The 14,334-nt window shown below is 39.7% G+C and overlaps 1 protein-coding gene across 1 annotated transcript in view; it reads right to left on the bottom strand.

Moving 5' to 3' along the window:
* Nucleotides 1-14,334, bottom strand: part of polr2f (RNA polymerase II, I and III subunit F) — a 133,438-nt gene that overhangs the window by 66,910 nt on the left and 52,194 nt on the right. The window lies entirely within an intron of this gene.

Here is a 14,334-nt window from a genome sequence, read left to right as displayed (position 1 = left end):
TTTCAATGCCATTTACATAGTTTAGGTAAATCATGCTAACATGCTGCCTTTCTGTATGCAGCACAAACATGATATTTCCCAGTGGCTAAGCTAATGCCTTATGGAGTTTACAGATGTTTATAAACGTTTTAATAAATAATCATTTATTATTATTATACTGTCTTATTATTTTTGTCTTTTTTAGATGCTACATTGAAGAAGTGGCCGGCAGCCACCCGAGGGCAGACAGGCACATCTATCAATTCAAAGCTCACGAAGCTGAGAAGGTCCTCAAAATATATATATGTTTTCTTCCTGAGTTTTTTTGTCTTATTTTTGTTCTTTTACTATTTGATTGTTCTTAAAAAAATAAAAAAATTAAATTTCTACATTTTGGGCTTTTATTTATGTTGTCTAACAGCTATGGATTTTAATAATTTTACTAATATCTAGGTAAAAATATAGGTGCATATATATGCACATAGGTACATGTATGCATGTATATATAGGTACATATATGCACGTATATATGTACATATAATATAGGAAAACGGCCAATTTTATATATGTTACATATATTAAAAACCTTTATCAAACCTATATTAAAACATATGTTTTATATAGGTTTTTTCCGTGTGGAGTCTTTGAGGGTCTGGGTGACACTGCAGCAGCTTTATGAGTGATGTTTGGGCTGTGCTCTAAACATTCCAAAACGACTGGACGTAAACCTATGAAGCCATCTGAACGATTATTATTGGACTTGGAGAGACACGCTTTTTTTGTATCTGACATATTAGTCTTCAAAAGTCAAATCTTTGCTAGTCAAACCTTTGCTTTTTTTAAAAAGGGTTTGATATTGTAATGTAAAAGAATCAGTAAGATACTGATAAGCATCTGGTGTCTCCAGGTATTTTATTGACAATTAAGCAAAATAAAATGTGCATTCTTATGTTTTATGCAGATGCAATGTATACAGAGAGTGGTGCGATCAGCTGAGCGCATCATCCGCACCGAGCTCCCTGACCTGCACTCGATCTAGAGCAAGCGGTGCTGGACCAAGGCCAGGAAGATTGTGAAGGACCTCAGCCACCCCAACAATGGACTGTTCACTCTGTTGAGATCAGGAAAGTGATTCCGCTCCCTGAAGACCAACACAGAGAGCCTGAGGAGGAGCTTCTTCCCGCAGGCGATACGGTCTCTCAACCACACCACTATACAGGATTAACACCATTTTTTTAAACATCCACAAACATGACACTGTCTTTTTCACTCCTGGACATTTATGGACACTTATGAACACATTTATGCACACTTACACTTACATATTTATATTTTCATTTCAGGATCTTTGCACACAACTCACTTTAATAAGACACTTTTTATGCATATTTGCACCCCCCTCCACCCACCAGTCATTTTTCTTATTTACTCTAAAAAAAATTTCCTATTTTTCCTATATTTTGCTATACAGATATGTCTTAATTTGTACAAAATATTTTTATTTTATCCTAGTTAAATGTAATTTTCTATTGTATTCAATTTTTTTATTAATATTTCAGTGATTCTTGAGATCAGGGACAAAACATGTCCACCAGATAAAACACAGTTTGTGGGTAAAAAAAAACCCTTAATATTACATATACACTTAACCAAAAGACTAAAAAGGATAATGAAAGCACAAATAAATATTATTTCATGTTGTTTTATAAATGTTTTTCATTCTAAATGATATGATATGTAAACAGTGTCTGTAAAAACCTTTGTCCGGGAGCAGGTGTCATTACATTACAATAGCTTAAAAACAATTAAAAGTAATTTTAAATTAAATGTTATATTTACTATGTGTAAGTATTTCAGTAATTTATTTAATGAGCATCAAAAATTAAAGCTGAAAAAATGATTTAATGTAGTTTTAAGACGATTTAACTTGTGTCCTGGGGTTTTGTCAACACCGTCAGACCTTTTTTTTAAATAAAAAAAAATCAGTAATTAATGAGGGCAGCTAAAAGTCTGAGGACCCCTTTATTACTTCCTTGTTCTTTGAAATGCCATGAGACCACTCTAGCTCTGGTAAGTTTTTAATATTCTTTTAATTTTATACCTACTTGTTAATACTTTGCATGTCACAACCATAGTGTGTCAAAACCATAAACAATGTAAGGTAAGATTTGTATGGAATTTTCTGTTATAAATGCTTAATTTAAGTAAAGTTTAAAGGTTACAAGCAATGAATGATAAACAAGATGGCTCATGTGAGAAGCACATGTGTTATGAGAGAAAACATGGTATTTTGTCAACTCCGTCAGATGTCAACACCATCAGGATTTGTGTCTGACGGTGTTGACAAATGCCATTATGTGCATTATTCCTCATTTTAGTGTAGTTTACTTCAATTATATTACTAACCAAACATTTAATATTACATTTAAATATTAGTTTTATGTGTTGAATTTTAACCAATTGCCATATAGCTTTATGTTTTAAATTGAATCTCATTTTCATAGCCTCTCGAGTACTTTATGTAATAAGGTGTTGCTTATGATTACCCATCATTTGCAGCCTATGCTTATCCATCAGAAAAGTATACTGACATAATAGTATGCTTTTCAGGCTAGAATGGCTAGGGAGAAGCTATTAGTTGAGGAACGAAAGAGAAGGAATAGGGAGTATCAAAAAAGAAGGCGACAAAAATTTTATAGCCAGCCTGAGCTGAAAGAAGAGTTGCTGAGAAAGGAGAGGGAAAGGTGGAGAAATAGGGTGAAGGAGGGCAAAATAAAAAACATCAGTGATTTGGAAGAAAGAGAAAAGAGGTATAAGAGAAGGTTTTGGAAACAAGCACAGAAAGAGTCAAAAAAACGCAAGAACAAAGCTCAGGAAGGCCAGCATCTAGACACCCCACTACAGAGTCCTTTGGACATCGGTTTTGAGGAGCCAAGGAGTAGTAGACAGCTGGTTGCTGGTGAACGGGAAAGACGCAAAACTAGAAAAAGACACTCCAGAGAGATTAAAGCACTGAAAGTGCTTGAACGTGGAAAACATATTCAAAATGAGAAAACACAGGACTCCCCTCGAACCAAAACAGAGATGATGGTTCAAGGGAGCCAACTCAGAAATCCTTTAATCAAAAGATCACTGCTCTTCCACCATGCAATGACTGCAGAGCTGAGAAGAAATGCTCCTCGCACCCACAGAAGAGGCAAACTTGCATCCCAGCATCCAAAACTGTCTTTGTCTGGCCAAATTCTCAAGAAGTATCGCCTTATCCACAGGGTTCATGAGTTTGGCCTGACTTACAAAACACTGACAGAAAAAATACCAAAACAAAGGAAGCCTAGGTTTCTCCAGACCATATCTCTAAGTGTTCACAGTTTTTTGGAAAACAATGCAAGGATGACAACAGACAAGCAAGACACCATTACCAGAAAAAAAGTAAAACGTCAAAGGATGATTCTGACCGACACAATGCAAAACCTTCACATTGCATTTGTCCAGCAAAACCCAGACATTAGACTTAGTTACTCGTCCTTCTGTGCATTGCGTCCATTTCACATTACATCTCCAAGAGCCTCAGACCGAAAGACATGTCAGTGTTTGTACCATGAGAATGCAAATCTGATGCTTGAGGTCCTGAAGTCATTCAATGCTTTAACGACCAGCAAACTTGAAGAGAGTTTCCAACTTGTATGTTGTTCTCCAGCAAACAAATCTTGTCTTTTACGTACCTGCACCCGATGTCTGAACAAAAGTTCAGTTCTTTCTCCAGAGCAAGGGAAAACACAAGTGGAGTGGAATCAGTGGAAGCGTATTGAGGAGCGAACAGAAGATGGAGCTCACTTTCACACCAAACTTGTGAAACACACTGGCACTCTTTCAGAGCTTATGATTCTCTACCAAGACAAACTAAGAAATGAGACAACCACCCATGTCCACTCAGTTCAAAATCAAACTAAGGAGTACAGGAACATGATAACAAATTGTGATAAAACCACTGTTATTGTTCATGTTGACTTCTCTGAGGCCTGGAAATGTAAATTCAGCTCAGAAGTACAATCCTGTCACTATGGGCAAAACCTCCCACAGCTCACACTTCATACAGGCATGTTCTACACCAAACATGAAAAGGTAGGATTCTGCACAGTCTCAGAGTCCAAGCGCCAGGATGCTGCAGCCATCTGGACATATATGGATCAAATCCTGACAACCATTCATGCAAGATTTCCAGAGATTAACACTGTTCACTTTTGGTCAGATGGTCCAAGCAAACAGTATAAAAATAAGAAGAACTTTTATCTCCTCTGTGCTGTCCCTCCCCAACTGGGATTCAAGAATGCAACGTGGAATTTCTTTCCTACATCACATGGCAAGGGTGCCCCAGATGGCATTGGGGCAACAGTTAAGAGGTGTGCAGACAGTATTGTGCTGAGAGGTCGGGACATTGTGGATGGCAGAGCATTTTACGAGATGGTGTCTCAGAGCCTAAGTGGTGTCAAGCTACAATACGTTACCAGTGATGATTTTCAGTCCTATGACACTCTCCTCATGCCATCCCTAAAATCCATCTCTGGAACAAGGAAGATTCATCAAGTTGTAGCTCAAGGGAACATCATCCATTGTAGAAACATTTCATGTTTTTGCAGTGAGCCACAGATTTGCCAGTGTTTCAGTCCTGTTACTCACACTTTGGGTGGCATCCCTCAGGACCCAGATAAAGGACCCAGACAGAGTCCTTTGGCGATGCTGATGGAGGCCATGGAGAAAGAGCCTAGCAGAGAACCTGAGGGCACAACAACTAGGATAAGCCCCGATGATACTCAGAGTGGAGACTGGCTTGTTGTCATGTACGAACAGAACTGGTGGTTGGCTAAAGCCTTGAATATTGACCCAGAGCATCAAGATGTTCAAGTTGAATTTTTTCACCCTCATGGGCCAAATGTTTGTTTTAAGAAAAAACAAGGACGGCGGGATGTCTGCTTTGTGCCATTTACAGATATTCTAGTCAAGCTGAATGAGCCATCATCACCCATCCGTACAAGCAGCACCAGGGAAATATATAACATATCAGCAGAGGTCATGGATTTCATAGAAAAGGAACACTTGAATCGTCTGTTGCCTGGTGTTTAAACTCCATTGACTGCTTTAAGAAGTCAAATGTTAAGTTTTTTTTTATATAACAGTTTCGCAATGTTTTAAAAGTTTAGCTGTCATTTTGACTATGGATGATTTGAATTGGTTTATATACTTTATAAGCAGCATATATTTAAAGATGCTGTGTACTTTACAAAGGGGGTTCATTTCTTTTTCTTTTGCCTGTAAAGTCTCTCAACTCCCATGAGATGAAAAATTGGTTATATAATGTGTTTTGTTCATATCTTGCAATGTTACGATATTTGTGAGAGTTCAATTTTCCTTTTGAATGAAATATTTTTCTGTTTCTTACAAGCTTGTCACCACCGTCAGTTTAGTGTCAACACCGTTGATGCCTTGTCAACTCCGTCAGAATGATATATTGTTGTTTTTTTAAAAAAGATGAGCTGTTTTGTTCTCTCAAGAAAATTTGTTAATAAAATGGTTGCATTTTCAAAGTTATTGTGTAATTTTTATGCTTCTAAGTATCACTGTTCATTATGGAAATTAAATGATAAATTGATTAGTCCATACAACCTAAATCGCAATCATTAAACATTGATTAATCTAACCTTTAAAAGGTGATATGATTCATTTAAAAACATTTTTATGTGATTAAGACAATTAAAAAATGCTAAGAGTCTAAATATCTGTGATAACTTAATTAAAAATTATTTTATAGACATTTCTATGTGTCTGATGGTGTTGACAAAAATCCAGGTCTGATCCCGCAAACCTCTAATTTTTATTAAAAAAATTAAACTGGGAGATTGTTCCAAAACATGGTTACATAGCCAAACCCTCATTTAACATATATGTGTACACTGGTTTTTAAAATAATGAAGTTTTTTTTTTAGAAAATCAAAACCTGTTTTGTCCCTGATCTCAAGAATCACTGATTTATTTCTAATCTATAAGCTTTATCTTTAAAGTCACTGACGGTTGTATAAGCATTTCACTGCATATCGTGAGTGTGTACGACTGTGTACGACTGTGTACGACTGTGTACGACTGTGTACGACTGTGTATGACTGTGTACGACTGTGTACGACTGTGTATGACTGTGTACGACTGTGAATGTGACAAATAAAATTTCAATTTGATTAGAATTTGATAACTGTTTTAACTTTGACTAGTTTTGGAAGGATAAAGTTTTTTAAGGAATATTTGTGTCTTTTAATTGTCAATAGAGTATTGTTGGGCCAACCTGATTTTATAGAAAAATAATCACTTTAACAAATTACATCTTTGGGAGACAACTTACCTTTTTGAGTAGATGAAAAGTTGGGCTAAATTAATCCTAGAGAAATATAATGAATTGAGGCCACAACTAATCCCATTGAGCTGAATTACAAGTTGAGTAAATTTTATTATTTTTTAATTTTTTTGTGAGTCAATTTTAAAAATTCACAATGTTGCAATTAAACAGCAATGTGAAATATCTTGTTTGGCCAGCAAATGTCTCTAAAAATTGAGTAAACTTAAAAAAAGCTGTGCAACTTGTTACTAACCTTTTTTACGGTCCTGTTCTTTAAATTATTTATTTATTTTACACTGTACACTGTTTCATTGGACAGAGAACACTTAGCAGCAAAATAATCTGGACCTGAATTCAGAGAGGCAGGGGGGTGGGGTTACAAGTCACATGACTCTATCAGCTCCCTGATAGAGTGATATTATAATAATATAAATAAGTAAATAAATAAACACATTTCTGTATGTAATGTTTTTTTCCCAAGAGAGTAAACCAACATTCTGACATCAGGAGTGGAAGGTAAGTCCTCCTTGTATTACAATTTTTACCCGTTGCTTGAACACTATAAACCCATGCTTAGACTAAAGTAACACAACTTGAAGCTTTTGTTACCATACCTTAAACACATGTACCCATACCTTAAACACATGTACCCATACCTCAAACCCATGTACCCATACCTCAAACCCATGTACCCATACCTCAAACACATGTACCCATATCTTACAGTTTTTGTCCATTGCTTGAACACATTTTGCAAAACTTGGCTCATGGTGCCAAAACTCTACACACAAGGAAGTAAGGAAAAACACTGGGAAATAAACCATTCATATCTATGCCAAATACAAACTCTGCCATCAAAACTGAACAATCCTTTGTCAAAACCTCACTTTGATGACTAAATGATGCCCACTTCCACATGTCAATACACTCTCATATCAGCGGCAACACACTAGTCTACTTTATATAAAACACTGCAGTCTTTCACTTTTACTGTTTTTATTCAGTTACAATTCCAAATGTTTCACATAATTCCTAAAATAAAATACTGAAATCAAAATACTGCAATTACATTACAGTAGTGAAATTTATATGACAGAAAATTCAGTTAAAGCAAAAATAAAAAACTGAACTTCACACAAAAGAAGTTACATGTATGGATCCTGCCGTCTGTCGGGGTCGGGCCACAGGACCTCGTCCACATCGCAAGCAATATTTTCTCTGGCTAAACATCGGGGAAAAAATCCCCTTGTGTGTCTAATCCATCCCTGAATTGACCTGATTTCAATATCTCCGCAGGCCTGTTCCATTGCTTGTAAAAGTGGCATTCGGGCGTGGGGTTGGCGGCCATCTCCATGCTGAAAAAAACTCCTCTATAGGATTCAAAAATGGAGAGTAGGGGGGCAAGTACACCACTTCAAATCCTTCATGATTAGTAAACCAGTCTTGGACCAGAGCAGCCCGGTGGAAACTAACATTATTCCACACAACAACAAACCTGGGCTGCTCTGGTCTATTCTGTATGACTATGTCATGAAGACCATCAAGAAATGTGAGTATTTCCTGTGTATTATAGGGCCCCAATTTGGCATGATGGTGCAGTAGCCCTTGAAGGCTAATGGCAGTACACAATGTAATATTTCCTCCACGTTGCCCAGGGACGTGCACAATTGCCCTTTGGCCAATAGGATTACGCCCCCGTCGTCTGTTTTTTGTCAGATTGAATCCAGCCTCATCGATGTAAATACACTCATGAGGCTGAGCAGCTCCATCCATGGCGAGCATTCTCTGCAAGAAAAAGTACATATTACTGTACTGTACAGTACTGTATGGATGGCATTACTCAAAGTACACAACTTCACTGATACACATACAGAATTGAACCACCTCATCACACAGGGGCCTGTTTAGCTTTCTGAATATATAGTGTCAATGTGGTACTGATCCAATGGTACAGACTCAGCTATTTGACTCCTCCTCTTTTGTATTGTAAATGTAGAGGACTGAAACACTTACCTGTACGTATTCACGTCACGTTCCTTCACTCTGGCATTGTTCCTCTGAAATGGAACCCTGTACAGTTGTTTCATTGTAATATGGTGCTTTGTCAAGATGCGTCTAATGGTGGTAATGCTTACTGTATTTATATTGCCAAAAACCTGTCTATCTGCAATTATGTGACTCTAGCTGGTGGAGACGGATCGCATTATTTGCCCTGACCATGTCCACTAATACAAGTTCTTGTTGTTCAGTAAATAGGCGTTGACGTCCACCGCCAGTAGGTCTTCTAATCATTCTGTAGAAAAAAAGCAACCAGAATTTGTAATTGTTTTCTTCTATTTTTCAGTACTGTACAAACTGTATTTTACTGTATTTACTGTACTTGTATTACAGTACTGTAAAACATCTCAAGACATGAGATGTGGTGGTGGTGGTGGAGGAGGAGGTGGTGGTGGTGGTGGTGGTGGAGGAGGAGGTGGTGGTGGTGGTGGTGGTGGTGGAGGAGGAGGTGGTGGTGGTGGTGGTGGTGGTGGTGGTGGTGGAGGTGGTGGTGGTGGTGGAGGAGGAGGTGGTGGTGGTGGTGGTGGTGGAGGAGGAGGTGGTGGTGGTGGAGGAGGAGGTGGTGGTGGTGGAGGAGGAGGAGGTGGTGGTGGAGGAGGAGGTGGTGGTGGTGGAGGAGGAGGAGGTGGTGGTGGTGGTGGTGGTGGTGGTGGAGGAGGAGGAGGTGGTGGTGGTGGTGGTGGAGGAGGAGGAGGTGGTGGTGGTGGTGGTGGTGGTGGTGGTGGTGGAGGAGGAGGAGGTGGTGGTGGTGGAGGAGGTGGTGGTGGTGGTGGAGGAGGTGGACGACGAAAAGGCCATGCACGGACCCATATTTCTGATGATATAAGAGCAACTTTGGTGGACCATGTCATCAACCATGGCCTGACTATGAGGGAAGCTGGGCAGAGAGTCCACCCACATCTAAGCCGCTTCACAGTGGCATCTGTAATAAGAACATTCCGACTGGAAAACAGGTATGTCTTCACCTCTCTACCTTCTACTCTACTCAGATGGTTTTTATAGCACTGTTCTACAGTATATCACATTACCATATCAAGTGTACAGGGTATTGCAGGGTGCTAATGCTCCTTTTGCAGCCAAAGTGGTAGTTTTTGTGAAACATACCATGATTACTTATATTGAAGTACAGTGAATGATACAGTAAAGTACTGTAAGAAAAATAAGCAAACCGATGACAATATGTGGTTGTATTTCTCTAGAATGACTCGAAGACCTTCTGGGGGAGGACGCCAACGCCTGTTCACACAACAGCAGGAACTTGCCCTTGTGGACCTAGTGAGGGCAGACAATGCCATCCGTCTCCACCAGCTACGAAAGAAAATACTTGCAGACAGGCAAGTGTTCAACAACATAAACCATGTGAGCTTCACCACCATCAGACGCATCTTGGGAAAACACAGCATCACCATGAAGCAGCTCTACAGAGTCCCATTTGAGAGGAACAGTGACAGGGTCAAAGGACTTGGAGCTGAATATGTACGGGTAAGTGTAACTGTCCTTTACATTTACAATACAGTATTGGTGAAATCCAGTAGCAGCTGAATATGTACCATATCTGTACCAAATGGATCCATTCTGAGAGCTACACAGGTACCTGTGTGATGGGTTGAGGGTTCCGTATGTGTAGCACTGTAGTACAGTAATATGTTTTCTTTTTTTTTTTTTTTACAGAAAATCTTGGCCATGGATGGAGCTGCACAGCCTCATGAATTCATTTTCATTGATGAAGCTGGATTCGACCTGTGCAAAACAAGACGACGGGGTCATAATGTAATTGGCCAAAGGGCAATTGTGCACGTCCCAGGGCAGCGCAGGGGAAATATCACATTGTGTGCTGCCATAAGCCTTCGAGGGCTTCTGCATCATCATGCAAAACTAGGTCCATACAATATTCAATTTCAATTCAATTCAATTTTATTTATATAGCGCTTTTAACAATGGTCATTGTCTCAAAGCAGCTTCACAAAAAAAAAAAAAAAAAAAAAGATAATAATGAAATGAATGATGAATGAATGAATAATAATGAAATGAATGATGAATGAAAATGAATGAAATGTCTCTGATGAGCAAGCCAAGGGTGATGGCGACAGTGGCAAGGAAAAACTCCCTGAGATGGCAATAGGAAGAAACCTTGAGAGGAACCAGACTCAACAGGGAACCCATCCTCATCTGGGTGATAACAGATAGAAATAACATCATGTGTGTTGTGCAGGTGAAAGTTCAATATATCAGAAGTTGTGTAGATTCAGTTCAGCAGTAGGTGCAGAGGGCAGATGGAGTCTGGATCACTGGAAGCACAGGAGCAGGATGGTAGCTCCAGCCATCATAAAGCAGAATCTAGCTGGAACAGGTCCTTCTCAAGATGCCTTAGAAACCTTGCAGGGTTGGCCTTTGTCTACTAAAGCTGGCACAATCTCCAGATGCCTCGGGATGGGTAGAAAAATACAGAAAAGATGGAGAGAATTAGCGTAGTTGCCATTCAGGATAGGTGTACTGGAGTATGTGGTTATGGGATGAGTTACGCGTATGCCAGATTAAAGAGATGCGTCTTGAGTCTACTTTTGAATTGGGAAACCGTGTCTGCTCCCCGAACAGTGTCTGGAAGGCTATTCCAAAGCTTTGACCGCCAACCACATGCCCGCATGCCTCGTCTGCAGGCAATGGAACAGACCTGCGGCGACATTCAGCTGACAGCAATCCATGGATGGTTTCGACATGCAAGAGGATATTTTCCCCGGTGCCTAGCGGGAGAAGACGATGAGATCCTGTGGCCAGACCCCAACAGACGGCGGGATCCATGAGCCCACGTATGCACAATTATCATAATTTTTTGTGTTTACAGTATAGTGTTTTTTCTATTACTGTATTATGTTTTTTTTGTTTGTTTGTTTTATCTGAATTCATGGTACTGCAATCTACAGTGCTACAATGTACAATATTGAGTAGGCCTATTTGCTTTTTTGGTTGTTTGAAAATGTGTCTCCTGAAAATATGCCTTCTGAATAAACAATGAAAATCAAAGACTGCAGTGTTTTATATAAAGTAGACTAGTGTGTTCCCCCTGATCTGAAAGTGTTTGCATATGATGCAAGTATGTGTCATTTAGTCAACAGAGTTGCATTTTGACAAAGGAATGTTAGGTTTTGATAGCAGAGTTTAGGTTTTGAGAGTAGAGTTTCAATTCAGCACAGATGTGAACGGTATATTTCCCAGTGTTGTGTCATGTTTACTTGTGTTTAGAGTTTTGTTACAATGAGCAAAGTTTTGCAAAATGTGTTCAAGCAATGGGCAAAAACTGTAAATAAATAATTAGCAGAATAGTTATTTAGGCCGTGAGGAATAAAAACATTGTGCTGGAGAAGGTGTTATACAGTGGTGTGAAAAACTATTTGCCCCCTTCCTGATTTCTTATTCTTTTGCATGTTTGTCACACTTAAATGTTTCTGATCATCAAACACATTTAACTATTAGTCAAAGATAACACAAGTAAACACAAAATGCAGTTTTTAAATGATGGTTTTTATTATTTAGGGAGAAAAAAAATCCAAACTTACATGGCCCTGTGTGAAAAAGTAATTGCCCCCTGAACCTAATAACTGATTGGGCCACCCTTAGCAGCAATAACTGCAATCAAGCGTTTGCGATAACTTGCAACGAGTCTTTTACAGCGCTCTGGAGGAATTTTGGCCCACTCATCTTTGCAGAATTGTTGTAATTCAGCTTTATTTGAGAGTTTTCTAGCATTTACCGCCTTTTTAAGGTCATGCCACAACATCTCAATAGGATTCAGGTCAGGACTTTGACTGGGCCACTCCAAAGTCTTCATTTTGTTTTTCTTCAGCCATTCAGAGGTGGATTTGCTGGTGTGTTTTGGGTCATTGTCCTGCTGCAGCACCCAAGATCGCTTCAGCTTGAGTTGACGAACAGATGGCCGGACATTCTCCTTCAGGATTTTTTGGTAGACAGTAGAATTCATGGTTCCATCTATCACAGCAAGCCTTCCAGGTCCTGAAGCAGCAAAACAACCCCAGAACATCACACTACCACCACCATATTTTACTGTTGGTATGGTGTTCTTTTTCTGAAATGCTGTGTTACTTTTACGCCAGATGTAACGGGACACGCACCTTCCAAAAAGTTAAACTTTTGTCTCGTCGGTCCACAAGGTATTTTCCCAAAAGTCTTGGCAATCATTGAGATGTTTTTTAGCAAAATTGAGACGAGCCTTGATGTTCTTTTTGCTTAAGTGGTTTGCGCCTTGGAAATCTGCCATGCAGGCCGTTTTTGCCCAGTCTCTTTCTTATGGTGGAGTCGTGAACACTGACCTTAATTGAGGCAAGTGAGGCCTGCAGTTCTTTAGATGTTGTCCCGGGGTCTTTTGTGGCCTCTCGGATGAGTTGTCTCTGCGCTCTTGGAGTAATTTTGGTCAGCTGGCCACTCCTGGGAAGGTTCACCACTGTTCCATGTTTTTGCCATTTGTGGATAATGGCTCTCACTGTGGTTCGCTGGAGTCCCAAGGCTTTGGAAATGGCTTTATAACCTTTACCAGCCTGATAGATCTCAATTACTTTTGTTCTCATTTTTTTCTGAATTTCTTTGGATCTTGGCATGATGTCTAGCTTTTGAGGTGCTTTTGGTCTACTTCTCTGTGTCAGGTAGCTCCTATTTAAGTGATTTTTTGATTGAAACAGGTGTGGCAGTAATCAGGCCTGGGGGTGACTACAGAAATTGAACTTTTAACTGTGATAAACCACAGTTAAGTTATTTTTTAACAAGGGGGGGCAATTACTTTTTCACACAGGGCCATGTAGATTTGGAGTTTTTTTTCTCCCTTAATAACATAATCTTCATTTAAAAACTGCATTTTGTGTTCAATTATGTTATCTTTGACTAATAGTTAACGGTTTTTGATGAGCAGAAACATTTAAGTGTGACAAACATGCAAAAGAATAAGAAATCAGGAAGGGGGCAAATAGTTTTTCACACCACTGTATGTTATTTCTTTTTCTCCTGACTGTATTCAGTGCCCATCCTTTACATTAGAAGCATTAACATGAAAAGACCTACAGTAGGTTTTAGGTTTCCCTTGTGACACTGGGGCAGCTCTGGCCCCTGGGGGCGTGCCTCCTCAGGGTCTCTGGTGGGCGCTGTGGGGTCTGGCTCCAGGACGTTGGCAGGAGATCCTTTGGGTGCTGTGGGTTGTGGGCAGGGCCTCTGTGGATCAGACTTGTTTGTTCAACACATCCCATGGGGCTCGATCTGATTGGGATCTGGGGAGTTTGGAGGCGGGGCCTTGTGCTCTTCACCTGCTGGGCCCCGTGGGCTGTGGTGCACTAGGTGTTCTGGATGTAAGTAAACATCTAAAAGCATATTTACAAGCATTTTTATTGTAGTTAATAAATATACAGTAATGTCCCATATACACATGTGGGGAAAACTTAGGTATTATCATTGATGTAACGGTGTGTGTCTGTGTGTGTGTGTGTGTGTGTGTGTGTGTGTGTGTATGTATGTGTGTGTGTGTGTGAGAGAGAGTGTGTTTGTGTGTGTTGTGTGTTTGTGTGTGTGTGTGTGTATGTATGTGTGTGTGTGTGTGAGAGAGAGTGTGTATGTGTGTGTTGTGTGTGTGTGTTGTGTGTGTATGTATGGTGTGTGTGTGTGTATGTTGTGTGTGTGTGTGTGTGTGTATATGGTGTTGTGTGTGTGTGTGTTGTGTGTGTGTGTCTATATGGTGTTGTGTGTGTTGGGTGTGTGTTTGTGACGACCCTGAGATTTCTTCATATCCTACTGGGAAGAGAGTAGCTGATCTTGATTGGCCTATCCTATAATTAGTCGCTAATTGGCATCCTATATAAGACTCTGTGGGGGTTAATTGAGGCTAGGCTCTGTGGGGAGGGAGTCTCAGGAGTGGGTCT

Source organism: Clarias gariepinus, chromosome 28 (assembly GCF_024256425.1).
Source record: "Clarias gariepinus isolate MV-2021 ecotype Netherlands chromosome 28, CGAR_prim_01v2, whole genome shotgun sequence".
NCBI classification, from domain to species: Eukaryota; Metazoa; Chordata; class Actinopteri; order Siluriformes; family Clariidae; genus Clarias; species Clarias gariepinus.
Note: the sequence above shows the minus strand (reverse complement) of the source record. Positions and strands in the feature narration are given on the sequence as shown.